General features: G+C 43.8%; 1 protein-coding gene across 1 annotated transcript in view; it reads right to left on the reverse strand.

The window, feature by feature from the left end:
- LOC138467322 (vomeronasal type-2 receptor 26-like) overlaps positions 1-22361 on the reverse strand; it is a 520735-nt gene that overhangs the window by 350235 nt on the left and 148139 nt on the right. The window lies entirely within an intron of this gene.

The following is a 22361-nucleotide window of genomic DNA, read 5'->3' on the forward strand; positions in this document are numbered from 1 at the left end:
TAGAGATAGGATACTGCATTTGGCATTGGATGGCAGCACCTAGCATATGGAGACTGTGCTAGAGACATGATGAGGTTATTAGAGATTGGATACAGCACTTGACATAGGATGGCAGCACCTAGCATACGGTGACTGTGCCAGAGATATGATATTATTAGAGATGGAATACTGCACTTGGCATAGGATGGCAGTACCTAGCATATGCTGACTGTGCCAGAGACATGATGAGATTATTAGAGATGTGATATTGCCCTTGGCATAGGATGGCAGCAACTAGCTTGTATATAGTGACTGTGCCAGAGATATGAAGAAATGATTAGAGATGTGATACTGCACTTGGCATAGGATGGCAGGACCTACCGTATGGTGACTGTGCCAGAGATAGAATGAGATTATTAGAGATGTGATACTGCACTTGGCATAGGATGACAGCACCTAGCACATGGTGACTGTGCCAGAGATATGATGAGGTTATTAGAGATGGGATACTGCACTTGAGATAGGATGGCTGCACCTAGCATATGGTGACTATGCCAGAGATAGAATATTATTAGAGATGGGATTTTGCACTTGGCATAGGATGGAAGCCCCTAGCTACCATATGGTGACTGTGCCAGAGATATGAAGAAATTATTAGAGATGTGATACTGCACTTGGCATAGGATCGCAGCATATAGTATATAGTGACTGTGCCAGAGTTATGATGAGATTATTTGAGATGTGATACTGCACTTGGCATAGAATGGCAGGACCTACCATATGGTGACTGTGCCAGAGATACAGTGAGATTATTAGAGATGTGATACTGCATTTGGCATATGATGGCATCACCTGGCATATGGTGACTTTGCTAGACATATGATATTATTAGTGATAGGATACTGCACTTGGCATACCCTGGCAGCTCCTAGCATATGGTGACTCTGCCAGAGATATGATGAAATTATTAGAGATGGGATACTGCACTTGGCATAGGATGGCAGCACGTAGCATATGGTGACTGTGCCAGAGATATAATGAGATTATTAGAGATGTGATATTGCACTTGGCATAGGATGGCAGCACCTAGCTAGCATATGGTGAGTGTGCCAGAGATATGAAGAAATTATCAGATGGGATACTGCACCCAGAATGCCAGAGATATGATGAGATTATTTGAGATGTGATACTGCACTTGGCATAGAATGGCAGGACCTACCATATGGTGACTGTGCCAGAGATACAGTGAGATTATTAGAGATGGGATACTGCACTTGGCATAGGATGGCAGCACGTAGCATATGGTGACTGTGCCAGAGATATAATGAGATTATTATAGATGGGATACTGCACTTGGCATAGGATGGCAGCACCTAACATATGGTGACTGTGCCAGAAACATGATGAGATTCTTAGAGATGTGATATTGCACTTGGCATAGGATGGCAGCACCTAGCTAGCATATGGTGACTGTGCCAGACATATGATATTATTAGTGATGGGATACTGCACTTGGCACAGCGTTCAGAGATGGGATACTGCATTTGGCATTGGATGGCAGCATCTAGCATATGGAGACTGTGCTAGAAATATAATGAGATTATTAGAGATATGATACTGCACATAGCATAGGATGGCATTACCTACCATATGATGACTGTGCCAGATATATGATGAGGTTATTAGAGATGGGATACTTCACTTGACATAGGACGGCAGCACCTAGCATATGGTTACTGTGCCAGAGATAAGATATTATTAGAGATGGGATACTGCACTTGGCATAGGATGGCAGCACCTAGCATATGCTGACTGTGCTAGAGACATGATGAGATTATTAGAGATGTGATATTGCACTTGGCATAGGATGGCAGCAACTAGCTAGCATATAGTGACTGTGCCAGAGATATGAAGAAATGATTAGAGATGGGATACTGCACTTGGCATAGGATGGCAGCACATAGTATATGGTGACTGCGCCAGAGATATGATGAGATTATTAGAGACGGGATACTGCACTTGGCATAGGTTGGCAGGACCTAGCATATGGTGACTGTGCCAGACATATGATATTATTAGTGATGGGATACTGCGCTTGGCATAGCATGGCATCTCCTACCATATGGTGACTGTGCCAGAGATATGATGAGATTATTTGAGGTGTGATACTGCACTTGGCATAGAATGGTGGGACCTACCGTATCGTGACTGTGCCAGAGATAGAATGAGATTATTAGAGATGTGATACTGCACTTGTCATAGGATGACAGCACCTAGCATATGGTGACTGTGCCAGAGATATGATGAGATTATTTGAGATGTGATACTGCACTTGGCATAGAATGGCAGGACTTACCGTATGGTGACTTTGCCAGAGATACAAGAGATCATTAGAGATGTGATACTGCATTTGGCATATGATGGCATCACCTAGCATATGGTGACTTTGCTAGACATATGATATTATTAGTGATAGGATACTGCACTTGGCATACCCTGGCAGCTCCTAGCATATGGTGACTCTGCCAGAGATATGATGAAATTATTAGAGATGGGATACTGCACTTGGCATAGGATGGCAGCACGTAGCATATGGTAACTGTGCCAGAGATATAATGAGATTATTAGAGATGGGATACTGCACTTGGCATAGGATGGCAGCACCTAACATATGGTGACTGTGCCAGAGACATGATGAGATTATTAGAGATGTGATATTGCACTTAGCATAGGATGGCAGCACCTAGCTAGCATATGGTGAGTGTGCCAGAGATATGAAGAAATTACTAGAGATGGGATACTGCACCCAGAATAGGATGGCTGCACCTAGCATATGGTGACTTTGCAGAGATATGATGAGATTATTAGAGATGGGATACTGCACTTGGCATAGGATGGAAGCACCTAGCATATATTGACTGTGACAAAGGTATGATGAGATTATTGGAGATGGGCTACTGCACTTGGCATAGGATGGCAGCATGTAGCATATGGTGACTGTGCCAGAGATATGATGAGAATATTAGAGATATGATACCACACTTAGCATAGGATGGCAGAACGTACCATGTGGTGTCTGCGCCAGAGACATGATGAGATTATTAGAGATGGGATGCTGCACTTGGCAAAGGATGGCAGCACGCAGTTTATGGTGACTGTGCCAGAGATATGATGAGAATATTAGAGATATGATACCACACTTAGCATAGGATGGCAGAACGTACCATGTGGTGTCTGTGCCAGAGATATGATGAGATTATTAGAAATGGGATACTGCACTTGGCATTGGATGGCAGCACCTCGCATATGGAGACTGTGCTAGAGATATGATGAGATTATTAAAGATATGATACTGCACTTGGCATAGGATGGCAGCACCTAGCATATGGTGACTGTGCCAGAGATATGATGAGATTATTCGAGATGGGATACTACACTTGGCATAGGATGGCAGCACCTATCATATGGTGACTGTGCCAGACATATGATATTACTAGTGATGGGATATTGCACTTGGCATAGCGTGGCACTCCTACAATATGGTGACTGTGCCAGAGATATGATGAGATTATTAGAGATGGGATACTGCACATGCCATAGGATGCAGCACGTAGCATATGATGACTGTGCCAGAGATATGATGAGATTATTAGAGATGTGATACTGCACTTGGCATAGGATGGCAGCACCTAGCATATGGTGACTGTGCCAGAGATATGATGCGGTTATTAGAGATGGGATACTGCACTTGACATAGGATGGCAGCACCTATCATATGGTGACTGTGCCAGAGACATGATGAGATTATTAGAGATGTGATATTGCACTTGGCATAGGATGGCAGCACCTAGCTAGCATATGGTGACTGTGCCAGAGATATGAAGAAATTATTAGAGATGGGATACTGCACTTGGCATAGGATGGCAGAAACTAGCATGTGGTGCCTGTGCCAGAGACATGATGAAATTATTAGACATGTGATACTGCACCTGGCATAGGATGGCAACACCTAGCATATGGTGACTGTGCCAGAGATATGAGATTATTAGAGATGGGATACTGCACTTGGCATAGGATGGCAGCACCTAACATATGGTTACTGTGCCAGAGATATGATGAGATGATCAGAAATGTGATACTGCACTGGACATAGGATGGCAGCACATAGCATATGGTGACTGTGCCAGAGATATGATGAGATTATTAGAGATGGGATACTGCACTTGGCATTGGATGGCAGCACCTAGCATATGGTGACTGTCCCAGATATATGATTATATTGCAGCACCTAGCATATGGTGACTGTGCCAGAGATATGATGAGATGATCAGAAATGTGATACTGCACTGGACATAGGATGGCAGCACCTAACATATGGTTACTGTGCCAGAGATATGATGAGATGATCAGAAATGTGATACTGCACTGGACATAGGATGGCAGCACATAGCATATGGTGACTGTGCCAGAGATATGATGAGATTATTAGAGATGGGATACTGCACCTGGCATAGGATGTCATCACCTAGCATATGGTGACTGTGCCAGACATATGATATTACTAGTGATGGGATACTGCACTTGGCATAGCGTGGCACTCCTACCATATGGTGACTCTGCCAGAGATATGATGAGATTATTAGAGATGTGATACTGCACTTGGCATAGGATGGTAGCGCGTAGCATATGGTAACTTTGCCAGAGATATGAAGAGATTATTAGAGATGTGATACTGCACTTGGCATAGGATGGCAGCACCTAACATATGGTGACTGTGCCAGAGATATGATGAGATTATTAGAGATGGGATACTGCACATGCCATAGGATGCAGCACGTAGCATATGATGACTGTGCCAGAGATATGATGAGATTATTAGAGATGGCATACTGCACCTGGCATAGGATGGCAGCACCTAGCATATGGTGACTGTGCCAGACATATAAAATTAGTATTGATGGGATACTGCACTTGGCATAGCGTGGCACTCCTACCATATGGTGACTGTGCCAGAGATATGATGAGATTATTAGAGATGGGATACTGCACATGCCATAGGATGCAACACGTAGCATATGATGACTGTGCCAGAGATATGATGAGATTATTAGAGATGTGATACTGCACTTGGCATAGGATGGCAGCACCTAGCATATGGTGACTGTGCCAGAGATATGATGCGGTTATTAGAGATGGGATACTGCACTTGACATAGGATGGCAGCACCTATCATATGGTGACTGTGCCAGATACATGATGAGATTATTAGAGATGTGATATTGCACTTGGCATAGGATGGCAGCACCTAGCTAGCATATGGTGACTGTGCCAGAGATATGAAGAAATTATTAGAGATGGGATACTGCACTTGGCATAGGATGGCAGAAACTAGCATGTGGTGCCTGTGCCAGAGACATGATGAAATTATTAGACATGTGATACTGCACCTGGCATAGGATGGCAACACCTAGCATATGGTGACTGTGCCAGAGATATGAGATTATTAGAGATGGGATACTGCACTTGGCATAGGATGGCAGCACCTAACATATGGTTACTGTGCCAGAGATATGATGAGATGATCAGAAATCTGATACTGCACTGGACATAGGATGGCAGCACATAGCATATGGTGACTGTGCCAGAGATATGATGAGATTATTAGAGATGGGATACTGCACTTGGCAAAGGATTGCAGCACCCAGTTTGTGGTGACTGTGCCAGAGATATAAGATTATTAGAGATGGGATACTGCACTTGGCATTGGATGACAGCACCTAGCATATGGAGACAGTGCTAGAGATATGATGAGATTATTAGAGATGTGATACTGCACTTGGCATAGGATGACAGCACCTAGCATATGGTGACTGTGCCAGAGATATGATGAGGTTATTAGAGATGGGATACTGCACTTGACATAGGATGGCAGTACCTAGAATATGGTGACTGTGCCAGAGATAGGATATTATTAGAGATGGGATTTTGCACTTGGCATAGGATGGAAGCACCTAGCTAGCATATGGTGACTGCGACAGAGATATGAAGAAATTATTAGAGATGGGATACTGCACTTGGCATAGGATGGCAGAAACTAGCATGTGGTGCCTGTGCCAGAGACATGATGAAATTATTAGACATGTGATACTGCACCTGGCATAGGATGGCAACACCTAGCATATGGTGACTGTGCCAGAGATATGAGATTATTAGAGATGGGATACTGCACTTGGCATAGGATGGCGGCATCTAAGATATGATGACTGTGCCAGAGATATGATGAGAATATTAGAGATGGGATACTGCACTTGGCATAGGATGGCAGCACCTAACATACGGTTACTGTGCCAGAGATATGATGAGATGATCAGAGATGTGATACTGCACTGGACATAGGATGGCAGCACCTAGCATATGGTGACTGTGCCAGAGATATGATGAGATTATTAGAGATGGGATACTGCACTTGGCAAAGGATTGCAGCACCCAGTTTGTGGTGACTGTGCCAGAGATATAAGATTATTAGAGATGGGATAGTGCACTTGGCATTGGATGACAGCACCTAGCATATGGAGACAGTGCTAGAGATATGATGAGATTGTTAGAGATGTGATACTGCACTTGGCATAGGATGACAGCACCTAGCATATGGTGACTGTGCCAGAGATATGATGAGGTTATTAGAGATGGGATACTGCACTTGGCATAGGATGGCAGCACCTAGCATATGGTGACTGTGCCAGAGATATGATATTATTAGAGATGGGATACTGCACTTGGCATAGGATGGCAGCACCTAGCATATGCTGACTGTGCTAGAGACATGATGAGATTATTAGAGATGTGATATTGCACTTGGCATAGGATGGCAGCAACTAGCTAGCATATAGTGACTGTGCCAGAGATATGAAGAAATGATTAGAGATGGGATACTGCTCTTGGCATAGGATGGCAGCACATAGTATATGGTGACTGCGCCAGATATATGATGAGATTATTAGAGACGGGATACTGCACTTGGCATAGGATGGCAGGACCTAGCATATGGTGACTGTGCCAGACATATGATATTATTAGTGATGGGATACTGCACTTGGCATAGCATGGCATCTCCTACCATATGGTGACTGTGCCAGAGATATGATGAGATTATTTGAGGTGTGATACTGCACCTGGCATAGGATGGCAACACCTAGCATATGGTGACTGTGCCAGAGATATGAGATTATTAGAGATGGGATACTGCACTTGGCATAGGATGGCAGCACCTAACATATGGTTACTGTGCCAGAGATATGATGAGATGATCAGAAATGTGATACTGCACTGGACATAGGATGGCAGCACATAGCATATGGTGACTGTGCCAGAGATATGATGAGATTATTAGAGATGGGATACTGCACTTGGCATTGGATGGCAGCACCTAGCATATGGTGACTGTCCCAGATATATGATTATATTGCAGCACCTAGCATATGGTGACTGTGCCAGAGATATGATGAGATTATTAGAGATGGGATACTGCACCTGGCATAGGATGTCATCACCTAGCATATGGTGACTGTGCCAGACATATGATATTACTAGTGATGGGATACTGCACTTGGCATAGCGTGGCACTCCTACCATATGGTGACTCTGCCAGAGATATGATGAGATTATTAGAGATGTGATACTGCACTTGGCATAGGATGGTAGCGCGTAGCATATGGTAACTTTGCCAGAGATATGAAGAGATTATTAGAGATGTGATACTGCACTTGGCATAGGATGGCAGCACCTAACATATGGTGACTGTGCCAGAGATATGATGAGATTATTAGAGATGGGATACTGCACATGCCATAGGATGCAGCACGTAGCATATGATGACTGTGCCAGAGATATGATGAGATTATTAGAGATGGCATACTGCACCTGGCATAGGATGGCAGCACCTAGCATATGGTGACTGTGCCAGACATATAAAATTAGTATTGATGGGATACTGCACTTGGCATAGCGTGGCACTCCTACCATATGGTGACTGTGCCAGAGATATGATGAGATTATTAGAGATGGGATACTGCACATGCCATAGGATGCAGCACGTAGCATATGATGACTGTGCCAGAGATATGATGAGATTATTAGAGATGTGATACTGCACTTGGCATAGGATGGCAGCACCTAGCATATGGTGACTGTGCCAGAGATATGATGCGGTTATTAGAGATGGGATACTGCACTTGACATAGGATGGCAGCACCTATCATATGGTGACTGTGCCAGATACATGATGAGATTATTAGAGATGTGATATTGCACTTGGCATAGGATGGCAGCACCTAGCTAGCATATGGTGACTGTGCCAGAGATATGAAGAAATTATTAGAGATGGGATACTGCACTTGGCATAGGATGGCAGAAACTAGCATGTGGTGCCTGTGCCAGAGACATGATGAAATTATTAGACATGTGATACTGCACCTGGCATAGGATGGCAACACCTAGCATATGGTGACTGTGCCAGAGATATGAGATTATTAGAGATGGGATACTGCACTTGGCATAGGATGGCAGCACCTAACATATGGTTACTGTGCCAGAGATATGATGAGATGATCAGAAATCTGATAATGCACTGGACATAGGATGGCAGCACATAGCATATGGTGACTGTGCCAGAGATATGATGAGATTATTAGAGATGGGATACTGCACTTGGCAAAGGATTGCAGCACCCAGTTTGTGGTGACTGTGCCAGAGATATAAGATTATTAGAGATGGGATACTGCACTTGGCATTGGATGACAGCACCTAGCATATGGAGACAGTGCTAGAGATATGATGAGATTATTAGAGATGTGATACTGCACTTGGCATAGGATGACAGCACCTAGCATATGGTGACTGTGCCAGAGATATGATGAGGTTATTAGAGATGGGATACTGCACTTGACATAGGATGGCAGTACCTAGAATATGGTGACTGTGCCAGAGATAGGATATTATTAGAGATGGGATTTTGCACTTGGCATAGGATGGAAGCACCTAGCTAGCATATGGTGACTGCGCCAGAGATATGAAGAAATTATTAGAGATGGGATACTGCACTTGGCATAGGATGGCAGAAACTAGCATGTGGTGCCTGTGCCAGAGACATGATGAAATTATTAGACATGTGATACTGCACCTGGCATAGGATGGCAACACCTAGCATATGGTGACTGTGCCAGAGATATGAGATTATTAGAGATGGGATACTGCACTTGGCATAGGATGGCGGCATCTAAGATATGATGACTGTGCCAGAGATATGATGAGAATATTAGAGATGGGATACTGCACTTGGCATAGGATGGCAGCACCTAACATACGGTTACTGTGCCAGAGATATGATGAGATGATCAGAGATGTGATACTGCACTGGACATAGGATGGCAGCACCTAGCATATGGTGACTGTGCCAGAGATATGATGAGATTATTAGAGATGGGATACTGCACTTGGCAAAGGATTGCAGCACCCAGTTTGTGGTGACTGTGCCAGAGATATAAGATTATTAGAGATGGGATAGTGCACTTGGCATTGGATGACAGCACCTAGCATATGGAGACAGTGCTAGAGATATGATGAGATTGTTAGAGATGTGATACTGCACTTGGCATAGGATGACAGCACCTAGCATATGGTGACTGTGCCAGAGATATGATGAGGTTATTAGAGATGGGATACTGCACTTGGCATAGGATGGCAGCACCTAGCATATGGTGACTGTGCCAGAGATATGATATTATTAGAGATGGGATACTGCACTTGGCATAGGATGGCAGCACCTAGCATATGCTGACTGTGCTAGAGACATGATGAGATTATTAGAGATGTGATATTGCACTTGGCATAGGATGGCAGCAACTAGCTAGCATATAGTGACTGTGCCAGAGATATGAAGAAATGATTAGAGATGGGATACTGCTCTTGGCATAGGATGGCAGCACATAGTATATGGTGACTGCGCCAGATATATGATGAGATTATTAGAGACGGGATACTGCACTTGGCATAGGATGGCAGGACCTAGCATATGGTGACTGTGCCAGCCATATGATATTATTAGTGATGGGATACTGCACTTGGCATAGCATGGCATCTCCTACCATATGGTGACTGTGCCAGAGATATGATGAGATTATTTGAGGTGTGATACTGCACCTGGCATAGGATGGCAACACCTAGCATATGGTGACTGTGCCAGAGATATGAGATTATTAGAGATGGGATACTGCACTTGGCATAGGATGGCAGCACCTAACATATGGTTACTGTGCCAGAGATATGATGAGATGATCAGAAATGTGATACTGCACTGGACATAGGATGGCAGCACATAGCATATGGTGACTGTGCCAGAGATATGATGAGATTATTAGAGATGGGATACTGCACTTGGCATTGGATGGCAGCACCTAGCATATGGTGACTGTCCCAGATATATGATTATATTGCAGCACCTAGCATATGGTGACTGTGCCAGAGATATGATGAGATTATTAGAGATGGGATACTGCACCTGGCATAGGATGTCATCACCTAGCATATGGTGACTGTGCCAGACATATGATATTACTAGTGATGGGATACTGCACTTGGCATAGCGTGGCACTCCTACCATATGGTGACTCTGCCAGAGATATGATGAGATTATTAGAGATGTGATACTGCACTTGGCATAGGATGGTAGCGCGTAGCATATGGTAACTTTGCCAGAGATATGAAGAGATTATTAGAGATGTGATACTGCACTTGGCATAGGATGGCAGCACCTAACATATGGTGACTGTGCCAGAGATATGATGAGATTATTAGAGATGGGATACTGCACATGCCATAGGATGCAGCACGTAGCATATGATGACTGTGCCAGAGATATGATGAGATTATTAGAGATGGCATACTGCACCTGGCATAGGATGGCAGCACCTAGCATATGGTGACTGTGCCAGACATATAAAATTAGTATTGATGGGATACTGCACTTGGCATAGCGTGGCACTTCTACCATATGGTGACTGTGCCAGAGATATGATGAGATTATTAGAGATGGGATACTGCACATGCCATAGGATGCAGCACGTAGCATATGATGACTGTGCCAGAGATATGATGAGATTATTAGAGATGTGATACTGCACTTGGCATAGGATGGCAGCACCTAGCATATGGTGACTGTGCCAGAGATATGATGCGGTTATTAGAGATGGGATACTGCACTTGACATAGGATGGCAGCACCTATCATATGGTGACTGTGCCAGAGACATGATGAGATTATTAGAGATGTGATATTGCACTTGGCATAGGATGGCAGCACCTAGCTAGCATATGGTGACTGTGCCAGAGATATGAAGAAATTATTAGAGATGGGATACTGCACTTGGCATAGGATGGCAGAAACTAGCATGTGGTGCCTGTGCCAGAGACATGATGAAATTATTAGACATGTGATACTGCACCTGGCATAGGATGGCAACACCTAGCATATGGTGACTGTGCCAGAGATATGAGATTATTAGAGATGGGATACTGCACTTGGCATAGGATGGCAGCACCTAACATATGGTTACTGTGCCAGAGATATGATGAGATGATCAGAAATCTGATACTGCACTGGACATAGGATGGCAGCACATAGCATATGGTGACTGTGCCAGAGATATGATGAGATTATTAGAGATGGGATACTGCACTTGGCAAAGGATTGCAGCACCCAGTTTGTGGTGACTGTGCCAGAGATATAAGATTATTAGAGATGGGATACTGCACTTGGCATTGGATGACAGCACCTAGCATATGGAGACAGTGCTAGAGATATGATGAGATTATTAGAGATGTGATACTGCACTTGGCATAGGATGACAGCACCTAGCATATGGTGACTGTGCCAGAGATATGATGAGGTTATTAGAGATGGGATACTGCACTTGACATAGGATGGCAGTACCTAGAATATGGTGACTGTGCCAGAGATAGGATATTATTAGAGATGGGATTTTGCACTTGGCATAGGATGGAAGCACCTAGCTAGCATATGGTGACTGTGCCAGAGATATGAAGAAATTATTAGAGATGGGATACTGCACTTGGTATAGGATGGCAGAAACTAGCATGTGGTGCCTGTGCCAGAGACATGATGAAATTATTAGACATGTGATACTGCACCTGGCATAGGATGGCAACACCTAGCATATGGTGACTGTGCCAGAGATATGAGATTATTAGAGATGGGATACTGCACTTGGCATAGGATGGCGGCATCTAAGATATGATGACTGTGCCAGAGATATGATGAGAATATTAGAGATGGGATACTGCACTTGGCATAGGATGGCAGCACCTAACATATGTTTACTGTGCCAGAGATATGATGAGATGATCAGAGATGTGATACTGCACTGGACATAGGATGGCAGCACCTAGCATATGGTGACTGTGCCAGAGATATGATGAGATTATTAGAGATGGGATACTGCACTTGGCAAATGATTGCAGCACCCAGTTTGTGGTGACTGTGCCAGAGATATAAGATTATTAGAGATGGGATACTGCACTTGGCATTGGATGACAGCACCTAGCATATGGAGACAGTGCTAGAGATATGATGAGATTGTTAGAGATGTGATACTGCACTTGGCATAGGATGACAGCACCTAGCATATGGTGACTGTGCCAGAGATATGATGAGGTTATTAGAGATGGGATACTGCACTTGGCATAGGATGGCAGCACCTAGCATATGGTGACTGTGCCAGAGATATGATATTATTAGAGATGGGATACTGCACTTGGCATAGGATGGCAGCACCTAGCATATGCTGACTGTGCTAGAGACATGATGAGATTATTAGAGATGTGATATTGCACTTGGCATAGGATGGCAGCAACTAGCTAGCATATAGTGACTGTGCCAGAGATATGAAGAAATGATTAGAGATGGGATACTGCTCTTGGCATAGGATGGCAGCACATAGTATATGGTGACTGCGCCAGATATATGATGAGATTATTAGAGACGGGATACTGCACTTGGCATAGGATGGCAGGACCTAGCATATGGTGACTGTGCCAGACATATGATATTATTAGTGATGGGATACTGCACTTGGCATAGCATGGCATCTCCTACCATATGGTGACTGTGCCAGAGATATGATGAGATTATTTGAGGTGTGATACTGCACTTGGCATAGAATGGTAGGACCTACCGTATCGTGACTGTGCCAGAGATAGAATGAGATTATTAGAGATGTGATACTGCACTTGGCATAGGATGACAGCACCTAGCATATGGTGACTGTGCCAGAGATATGATGAGGTTATTAGAGATGGGATACTGCACTTGACATAGGATGGCTGCACCTAGCATATGGTGACTGTGCCAGAGATAGAATATTATTAGAGATGGGATTTTGCACTTGGCATAGGATAGAAGCACCTACCTACCATATGGTGACTGTGCCAGAGATATGAAGAAATTATTAGAGATGTGATACTGCACTTGGCATAGGATCGCAGCATATAGTATATAGTGACTGTGCCAGAGTTATGATGAGATTATTAGAGATGGGATACTGCACTTGGCATAGGATGGATGCACCTAACATGTAGTCACTGTGACAAAGGTATGATGAGATTATTGGAGATGGGATACTGCACTTGGCATAGGATGGCAGCACCTAGCATATGGTGACTGTGCCATAGATATGATGATATTATTAGAGATGGGATACTGCACCTGGCATAGGATGTCATCACCTAGCATATGGTGATTGTGCAAGAGATATGAGATTATTAGAGATGGCATACTACACCTGGCATAGGATGGCAGCACCTAGGATATGATGACTGTGCCAGAGATATGATGAAATTATTAGAGATGGGATACTTCACCTGTCATAGGATGTCAGCACCTAGCATATGGTGATTGTGCAAGAGATGTGAGATTATTAGAGATGGCATACTACACCTGGCATAGGATGGCAGCACCTTGCATATGGTGACTGTGCCAGAGATATGATGATAATAGTAGAGATGGGATACTGCACTTGGCAAAGGATGGCGGCACTTAACATATGATGCCTGTGCCAGAGATATGATGAGATTATTAGAGATGGGATACTGCACAGGACATAGGATGGCAGCACCTAGCATATGGTGACTGTGCCAGAGATATATTATTAGAGATGGGATACTGCACTTGGCAAAGGATGGCAGCACCCAGTTTATGGTGACTGTGCCAGAGATATGATGAGATTGTTAGAGATGGGATACTGCATTTGGCATTGGATGGCAGCACCTAGCATAAGGAGACTGTGCTAGAGATATGATGAGATTATTAGAGATATGATACTGCACTTGGCATAGCCCGGCAGCTCCTAGCATATGGTGACTGTGCCAGATATATGATGAGGTTATTAGAGATGGGATACTGCACTTGGCATAGGATGGCAGCACGTAGCATATGGTGACTGTGCCAGAGATATAATGAGAATATTAGAGATGGGATACTGCACTTGGCATAGGATGGCAGCACCTAACATATGGTGACTTCTGCCAGAGACATGATGAGATTATTAGAGATGTGATATTGCAGTTGGCATAGGATGGCAGCAGCTAACTAGCATATGGTGAGTGTGCCAGAGATATGAAGACATTATTAGAGATGGGATACTGCACCCGGAATAAGATGGCTGCACCTAGCATATGGTGACTGTGCAGAGATATGATGAGATTATTGTTGATGGGCTACTGCACTTGGCATAGGATGGCAGCACCTAGCATATGGTGACTGTGCCAGACATATGATATTATTAGTGATGGGATACTGCACTTGGCATAGCGTGGCAGCTCCTAGCATATGGTGACTGTGCCAGAGATATCATGAGATTATTAGAGATGTGATACTGCACTTGGCATATGATGTCATCACCTAGCATATGGTGATGATACTGCACTTGGCATATGATGGCATCACCTAGCATATGGTGACTTTGCCAGACATATGATATTATTTGTGATGGGATTCTGCACTTGGCATAGCGTGGCATCTCCTAGCATATGGTGACTGTGCCAGAGTTATGATGAGATTATTCGAGATGGGATATTGCAGTTGGCATAGTATGGCAGCATGTAGCATATGGTGACTGTGCCAGAGATATGATGAGATTATTAGAGATGGGATACTGAACTTGGCATAGGATGGCAGCACCTAACATATGGTGACTGTGCCAGAGATATGATGAGATTATTAGAGATGGGATACTGCACTTGGCATTGGATGGCAGAACCTAGTTTATGGTGATTGTGCCAGAGATATGATGAGATTATTAGAGATGGGATACTGCACTTGGCATAGGATGTCAGCACCTAGTTTATGGTGATTGTGCCAGAGATATGATGATAATATTAGAGATGGGATACTGCACTGGACATAGGATGGCAGCACCTAGCATATGGTGACTGTGCGAGAGATATGATATTATTAGAGATGGGATGCTGCACTTGGCAAAGGATGGCAGCACCCAGTTTATGGTGACTGTGCCAGAGATATGATGAGGTTATTAGAGATATGATACTGCACTTGGCATAGGATGGCAGCACCTAGCATATGGTGACTGTGCCAGATATATGATGAGGTTATTAGAGATTGGATACAGCACTTGACATAGGATGGAAGCACCTATCATATGGTGACTGTGCCAGAGATATGATATTATTAGAGATGGGATACTGCACTTGGCATAGGATGGCAGTACCTAGCATATGCTGACTGTGCCAGAGACATGATGAGATTATTAGAGATGTGATATTGCATTTGGCATAGGATGGCAGCAACTAGCTTGCATATAGTGACTGTGCCAGAGATATGAAGAAATGATTAGAGATGTGATACTGCACTTGACATAGGATGGCAGGACCTAGCATATGGTGACTGTGCCAGAGATATGATGAGGTTATTAGAGATGGGATTTTGCACTTGGCATAGGATGGAAGCACCTAGCTACCATATGGTGACTGTGCCAGAGATATGAAGAAATTATTAGAGATGTGATACTGCACTTGGCATAGGATCGCAGCATATAGTATATAGTGACTGTGCCAGAGTTATGATGAGATTATTAGAGATGGGATACTGCACTTGGCATAGGATGGATGCACCTAACATGTAGTCACTGTGACAAAGGTATGATGAGATTATTGGAGATGGGATACTGCACTTGGCATAGGATGGCAGCACCTAGCATATGGTGACTGTGCCAGACATATGATATTATTAGTGATGGGATACTGCACTTGGCATAGCATGGCATCTCCTACTATATGGTTACTGTGCCAGAGATATGATGAGATTATTTGAGATGTGATACTGCACTTGGCATAGAATGGCAGGACCTACCATATGGTGACTGTGCCAGAGGTACAGTGAGATTATTAGAGATGTGATACTGCATTTGGCATATGATGGCATCACCTAGCATATGGTGACTTTGCTAGACATATGATATTATTAGTGATAGGATACTGCACTTGGCATACCCTGGCAGCTCCTAGCATATGGTGACTCTGCCAGAGATATGATGAAATTATTAGAGATGGGATACTGCACTTGGCATAGGATGGCAGCACGTAGCATATGGTGACTGTGCCAGAGATATAATGAGATTATTAGAGATGGGATACTGCACTTGGCATAGGATGGCAGCACCTAACATATGGTGACTGTGCCAGAGACATGATGAGATTCTTAGAGATGTGATATTGCACTTGGCATAGGATGGCAGCACCTAGCTAGCATATGGTGAGTGTGCCAGAGATATGAAGAAATTATCAGAGATGGGATACTGCACCCAGAATAGGATGGCTGCACCTAGCATATGGTGACTGTGCAGATATATGATGAGATTTTTAGAGATGGGATACTGCACTTGGCATAGGATGGAAGCACCTAGCATATCTTGACTGTGACAAAGGTATGATGAGATTATTGGAGATGGGCTACTGCACTTGGCATAGGATGGCAGCACCTAGCATATGGTGACTGTGCCAGACATATGATATTATTAGTGATGGGATACTGCAATTGGCACAGCGTTGCAGCTCCGGCATTTGGTGACTGTGCCAGGGATATGATGATAATATTAGAGATGGGATACTGCACTGGACATAGGATGGCAGCACCTAGCATATGGTAACTGTGCCAGAGATATGATATTATTACAGATGGGATGCTGCACTTGGCAAAGGATGGCAGCACCCAGTTTATGGTGACTGTGCCAGAGATATGATGAGATTATCAGAGATGGGATACTGCATTTGGCATTGGATGGCAGCACCTAGCATATGGAGACTGTGCTAGAGATATGATGAGATTATTAGAGATATGATACTGCACTTGGCATAGGATGGCAGCTCCTAGCATATGCTGACGGTGCCAGAGATATGAGTAAATTATTAGAGATGGGATACTACACTTGGCAAAGGATGGCAGCACCCAGTTTATGGTGACTGTGCCAGAGATATGAGTAGATTATTAGAGATGAGATACTACACGTAGCATAGGAACGCAGCCCCTAGCATATGGTGACTGTGCAGAGATATGATGAGAATATTAGAGATATGATACCACACTTAGCATAGGATGGCAGAACATACCATGTGGTGTCTGTGCCAGAGACATGATGAGATTATTAGAGATATGATACTGCACTTGGCATTCGATGGCAGCACCTCGCATATGGAGACTGTGCTAGAGATATGATGAGATTATTAGAGATATGATACTGCACTTGGCATAGGATGGCAGCACCTAGCATATGGTGACGGTGCCAGAGATATGAGTAGATTATTAGAGATGGCATTCTGCACTTGGCAAAGGATGGCAGCACCCAATTTATGGTGACTGTGCCAGAGATATGAGATTATTAGAGATGGGATACTGCACTTGGCATAGGATGGTAGCGCGTAGCATATGGTAACTTTGCCATAGATATGAAGAGATTATTAGAGATGTGATACTGCACTTGGCATAGGATGGCAGCACCTAACATATGGTGACTGTGCCAGAGATATGATGAGATTTTTAGAGATGGGATACTGCACATGCCATAGGATGGCACCACGTAGCATATGATGACTGTGCCAGAGATATGAAGAAATGATTAGAGATGTGATACTGCACTTGGCATAGGATGGCAGGACCTACCGTATGGTGACTGTGCCAGAGATAGAATGAGATTATTAGAGATGTGATACTGCACTTGGCATAGGATGACAGCACCTAGCATATGGTGACTGTGCCAGAGATATGATGAGGTTATTAGAGATGGGATACTGCACTTGAGATAGGATAGCTGCACCTAGCATATGGTGACTATGCCAGAGATAGAATATTATTAGAGATGGGATTTTGCACTTGGCATAGGATGGAAGCACCTACCTACCATATGGTGACTGTGCCAGAGATATGAAGAAATTATTAGAGATGTGATACTGCACTTGGCATAGGATCGCAGCATATAGTATATAGTGACTGTGCCAGAGTTTTGATGAGATTATTAGAGATGGGATACTGCACTTGGCATAGGATGGATGCACCTAACATGTAGTCACTGTGACAAAGGTATGATGAGATTATTGGAGATGGGATACTGCACTTGGCATAGGATGGCAGCACCTAGCATATGGTGACTGTGCCAGACATATGATATTATTAGTGATGGGATACTGCACTTGGCATAGCATGGCATCTCCTACTATATGGTGACTGTGCCAGAGATATGATGAGATTATTTGAGATGTGATACTGCACTTGGCATAGAATGGCAGGACCTACCGTATGGTGACTGTGCCAGAGATACAATGAGATTATTAGAGATGTGATACTGCATTTGGCATATGATGGCATCACCTAGCATATGGTGACTTTGCTAGACATATGATATTATTAGTGATAGGATACTGCACTTGGCATACCCTGGCAGCTCCTAGCATATGGTGACTCTGCCAGAGATATGATGAAATTATTAGAGATGGGATACTGCACTTGGCATAGGATGGCAGCACGTAGCATATGGTGACTGTGCCGGAGATATAATGAGATTATTAGAGATGGGATACTGCACTTGGCATAGGATGGCAGCACCTAACATATGGTGACTGTGCCAGAGACATGATGAGATTTTTAGAGATGTGATATTGCACTTGGCATAGGATGGCAGCACCTAGCTAGCATATGGTGAGTGTGCTAGAGATATGAAGAAATTATCAGAGATGGGATACTGCACCCAAAATAGGATGGCTGCACCTAGCATATGGTGACTGTGCAGAGATATGATGAGATTATTAGAGATGGGATACTGCACTTGGCATAGGATGGAAGCACCTAGCATATCTTGACTGTGACAAAGGTATGATGAGATTATTGGAGATGGGCTACTGCACTTGGCATAGGATGGCAGCACCTAGCATATGGTGACTGTGCCAGACATATGATATTATTAGTGATGGGATACTGCACTTGGCACAGCGTTGCAGCTCCGGCATTTGGTGACTGTGCCAGGGATATGATGATAATATTAGAGATGGGATACTGCACTGGACATAGGATGGCAGCACCTAGCATATGGTGACTGTGCCAGAGATATGATATTATTACAGATGGGATGCTGCACTTGGCAAAGGATGGCAGCACCCAGTTTATGGTGACTGTGCCAGAGATATGATGAGATTATCAGAGATGGGATACTGCACTTGACATAGGATGGCAGCACCTAGCATATGGTGACTGTGCCAGAGATATGATATTATTAGAGATGGGATACTGCACTTGGCATAGGATGGCAGCACCTAGCATATGCTGACTGTGCTAGAGACATGATGAGATTATTAGTGATGTGATAGTGCACTTGGCATAGGATGGCAGCAACTAGCTAGCATATAGTGACTGTGCCAGAGATATGAAGAAATGATTAGAGATGGGATACTGCACTTGGCATAGGATGGCAGCACATAGTATATGGTGACTGCGCCAGAGATATGATGAGATTATTAGAGACAGGATACTGCACTTGGCATAGGATGGCAGGACCTAGCATATGGTGACTGTGCCAGACATATGATATTATTAGTGATGGGATACTGCACTTGGCATAGCTTGGCATCTCCTACCATATGGTGACTGTGCCATAGATATGATGAGATTATTTGAGGTGTGATACTGCACTTGGCATAGAATGGTAGGACCTACCGTATCGTGACTGTGCCAGAGATAGAATGAGATTATTAGAGATGTGATACTGCACTTGGCATAGGATGACAGCACCTAGCTTATTGTGACTGTGCCAGAGATATGATGAGGTTATTAGAGATGGGATACTGCACTTGACATAGGATGGCTGCACCTAGCATATGGTGACTGTGCCAGAGATAGAATATTATTAGAGATGGGATTTTGCACTTGGCATAGGATGGAAGCACCTAGCTACCATATGGTGACTGTGCCAGAGATATGAAGAAATTATTAGAGATGTGATACTGCACTTGGCATAGGATCGCAGCATATAGTATATAGTGACTGTGCCAGAGTTATGATGAGATTATTAGAGATGGGATACTGCACTTGGCATTGGATGGATGCACCTAACATGTAGTCACTGTGACAAAGGTATGATGAGATTATTGGAGATTGGATACTGCACTTGGCATAGGATGGCAGCACCTAGCATATGGTGACTGTGCCATAGATATGATGAGATTATTAGAGATGGGATACTGCACCTGGCATAGGATGTCATCACCTAGCATATGGTGATTGTGCAAGAGATATGAGATTATTAGAGATGGCATACTACACCTGGCATAGGATGGCAGCACCTAGGATATGATGACTGTGCCAGAGATATGATGAAATTATTAGAGATGGGATACTTCACCTGTCATAGGATGTCAGCACCTAGCATATGGTGATTGTGCAAGAGATGTGAGATTATTAGAGATGGAATACTGCACTTGGCATAGGATGGCAGTACCTAGCATATGGTGACTGTGCCAGAGATATGATGAGATTATTAGAGATGGGATACTGCACTTGGCAAAGGATGGCGGCACTTAACATATGATGCCTGTGCCAGAGATATGATGAGATTATTAGAGATGGGATACTGCACTTGGCATAGGATGTCAGCACCTAGTTTATGGTGTTTGTGCCAGAGATATAATGATAATAGTAGAGATGGGATACTGCACTTGGCATTGGATGGCAGCACCTAACATATGGTGACTGTGCCAGAGATTTGATGAGATTATCAGACATGTGATACTGCACTGGACATAGGATGGCGGCACCTAGCATATGGTGACTGTGCCAGAGATATGATATTATTAGAGATGGGATACTGCACTTGGCAAAGGATGGCAGCACCCAGTTTATGGTGACTGTGCCAGAGATATGATGAGATTATTAGAGATATGATACTGCACTTGGCATAGCCCGGCAGCTCCTAGCATATGGTGACTGTGCCAGATATATGATGAGGTTATTAGAGATGGGATACTGCACTTGGCATAGGATGGCAGCACGTAGCATATGGTGACTGTGCCAGAGATATAATGAGAATATTAGAGATGGGATACTGCACTTGGCATAGGATGGCAGCACCTAACATATGGTGACTTCTGCCAGAGACATGATGAGATTATTAGAGATGTGATATTGCACTTGGCATAGGATGGCAGCAGCTAGCTAGCATATGGTGAGTGTGCCAGAGATATGAAGAAATTATTAGAGATGGGATACTGCACCCGGAATAAAATGGCTGCACCTAGCATATGGTGACTGTGCAGAGATATGATGAGATTATTAGAGATGGGATACTACACTTGGCATAGGATGGAAGCACCTAGCATATGTTGACTGTGACAAAGTATGATGAGATTATTGTTGATGGGCTACTGCACTTGGCATAGCGTGGCAGCTCCTAGCATATGGTGACTGTGCCAGAGATATCATGAGATTATTAGAGATGTGATACTGCACTTGGCATATGATGTCATCACCTAGCATATGGTGATGATACTGCACTTGGCATATGATGGCATCACCTAGCATATGGTGACTTTGCCAGACATATGATATTATTTGTGATGGGATACTGCACTTGGCATAGCGTGGCATCTCCTAGCATATGGTGACTGTGCCAGAGTTATGATGAGATTATTCGAGATGGGATATTGCACTTGGCATAGGATGGCAGCATGTAGCATATGGTGACTGTGCCATAGATATGATGAGATTATTAGAGATGGGATACTGAACTTGGCATAGGATGGCAGCACCTAACACAT

This window comes from Ambystoma mexicanum, chromosome 4q (genome assembly GCF_040938575.1).
Source record: "Ambystoma mexicanum isolate Mex_15411 chromosome 4q, UKY_AmexF1_1, whole genome shotgun sequence".
Taxonomy (NCBI): Eukaryota; Metazoa; Chordata; class Amphibia; order Caudata; family Ambystomatidae; genus Ambystoma; species Ambystoma mexicanum.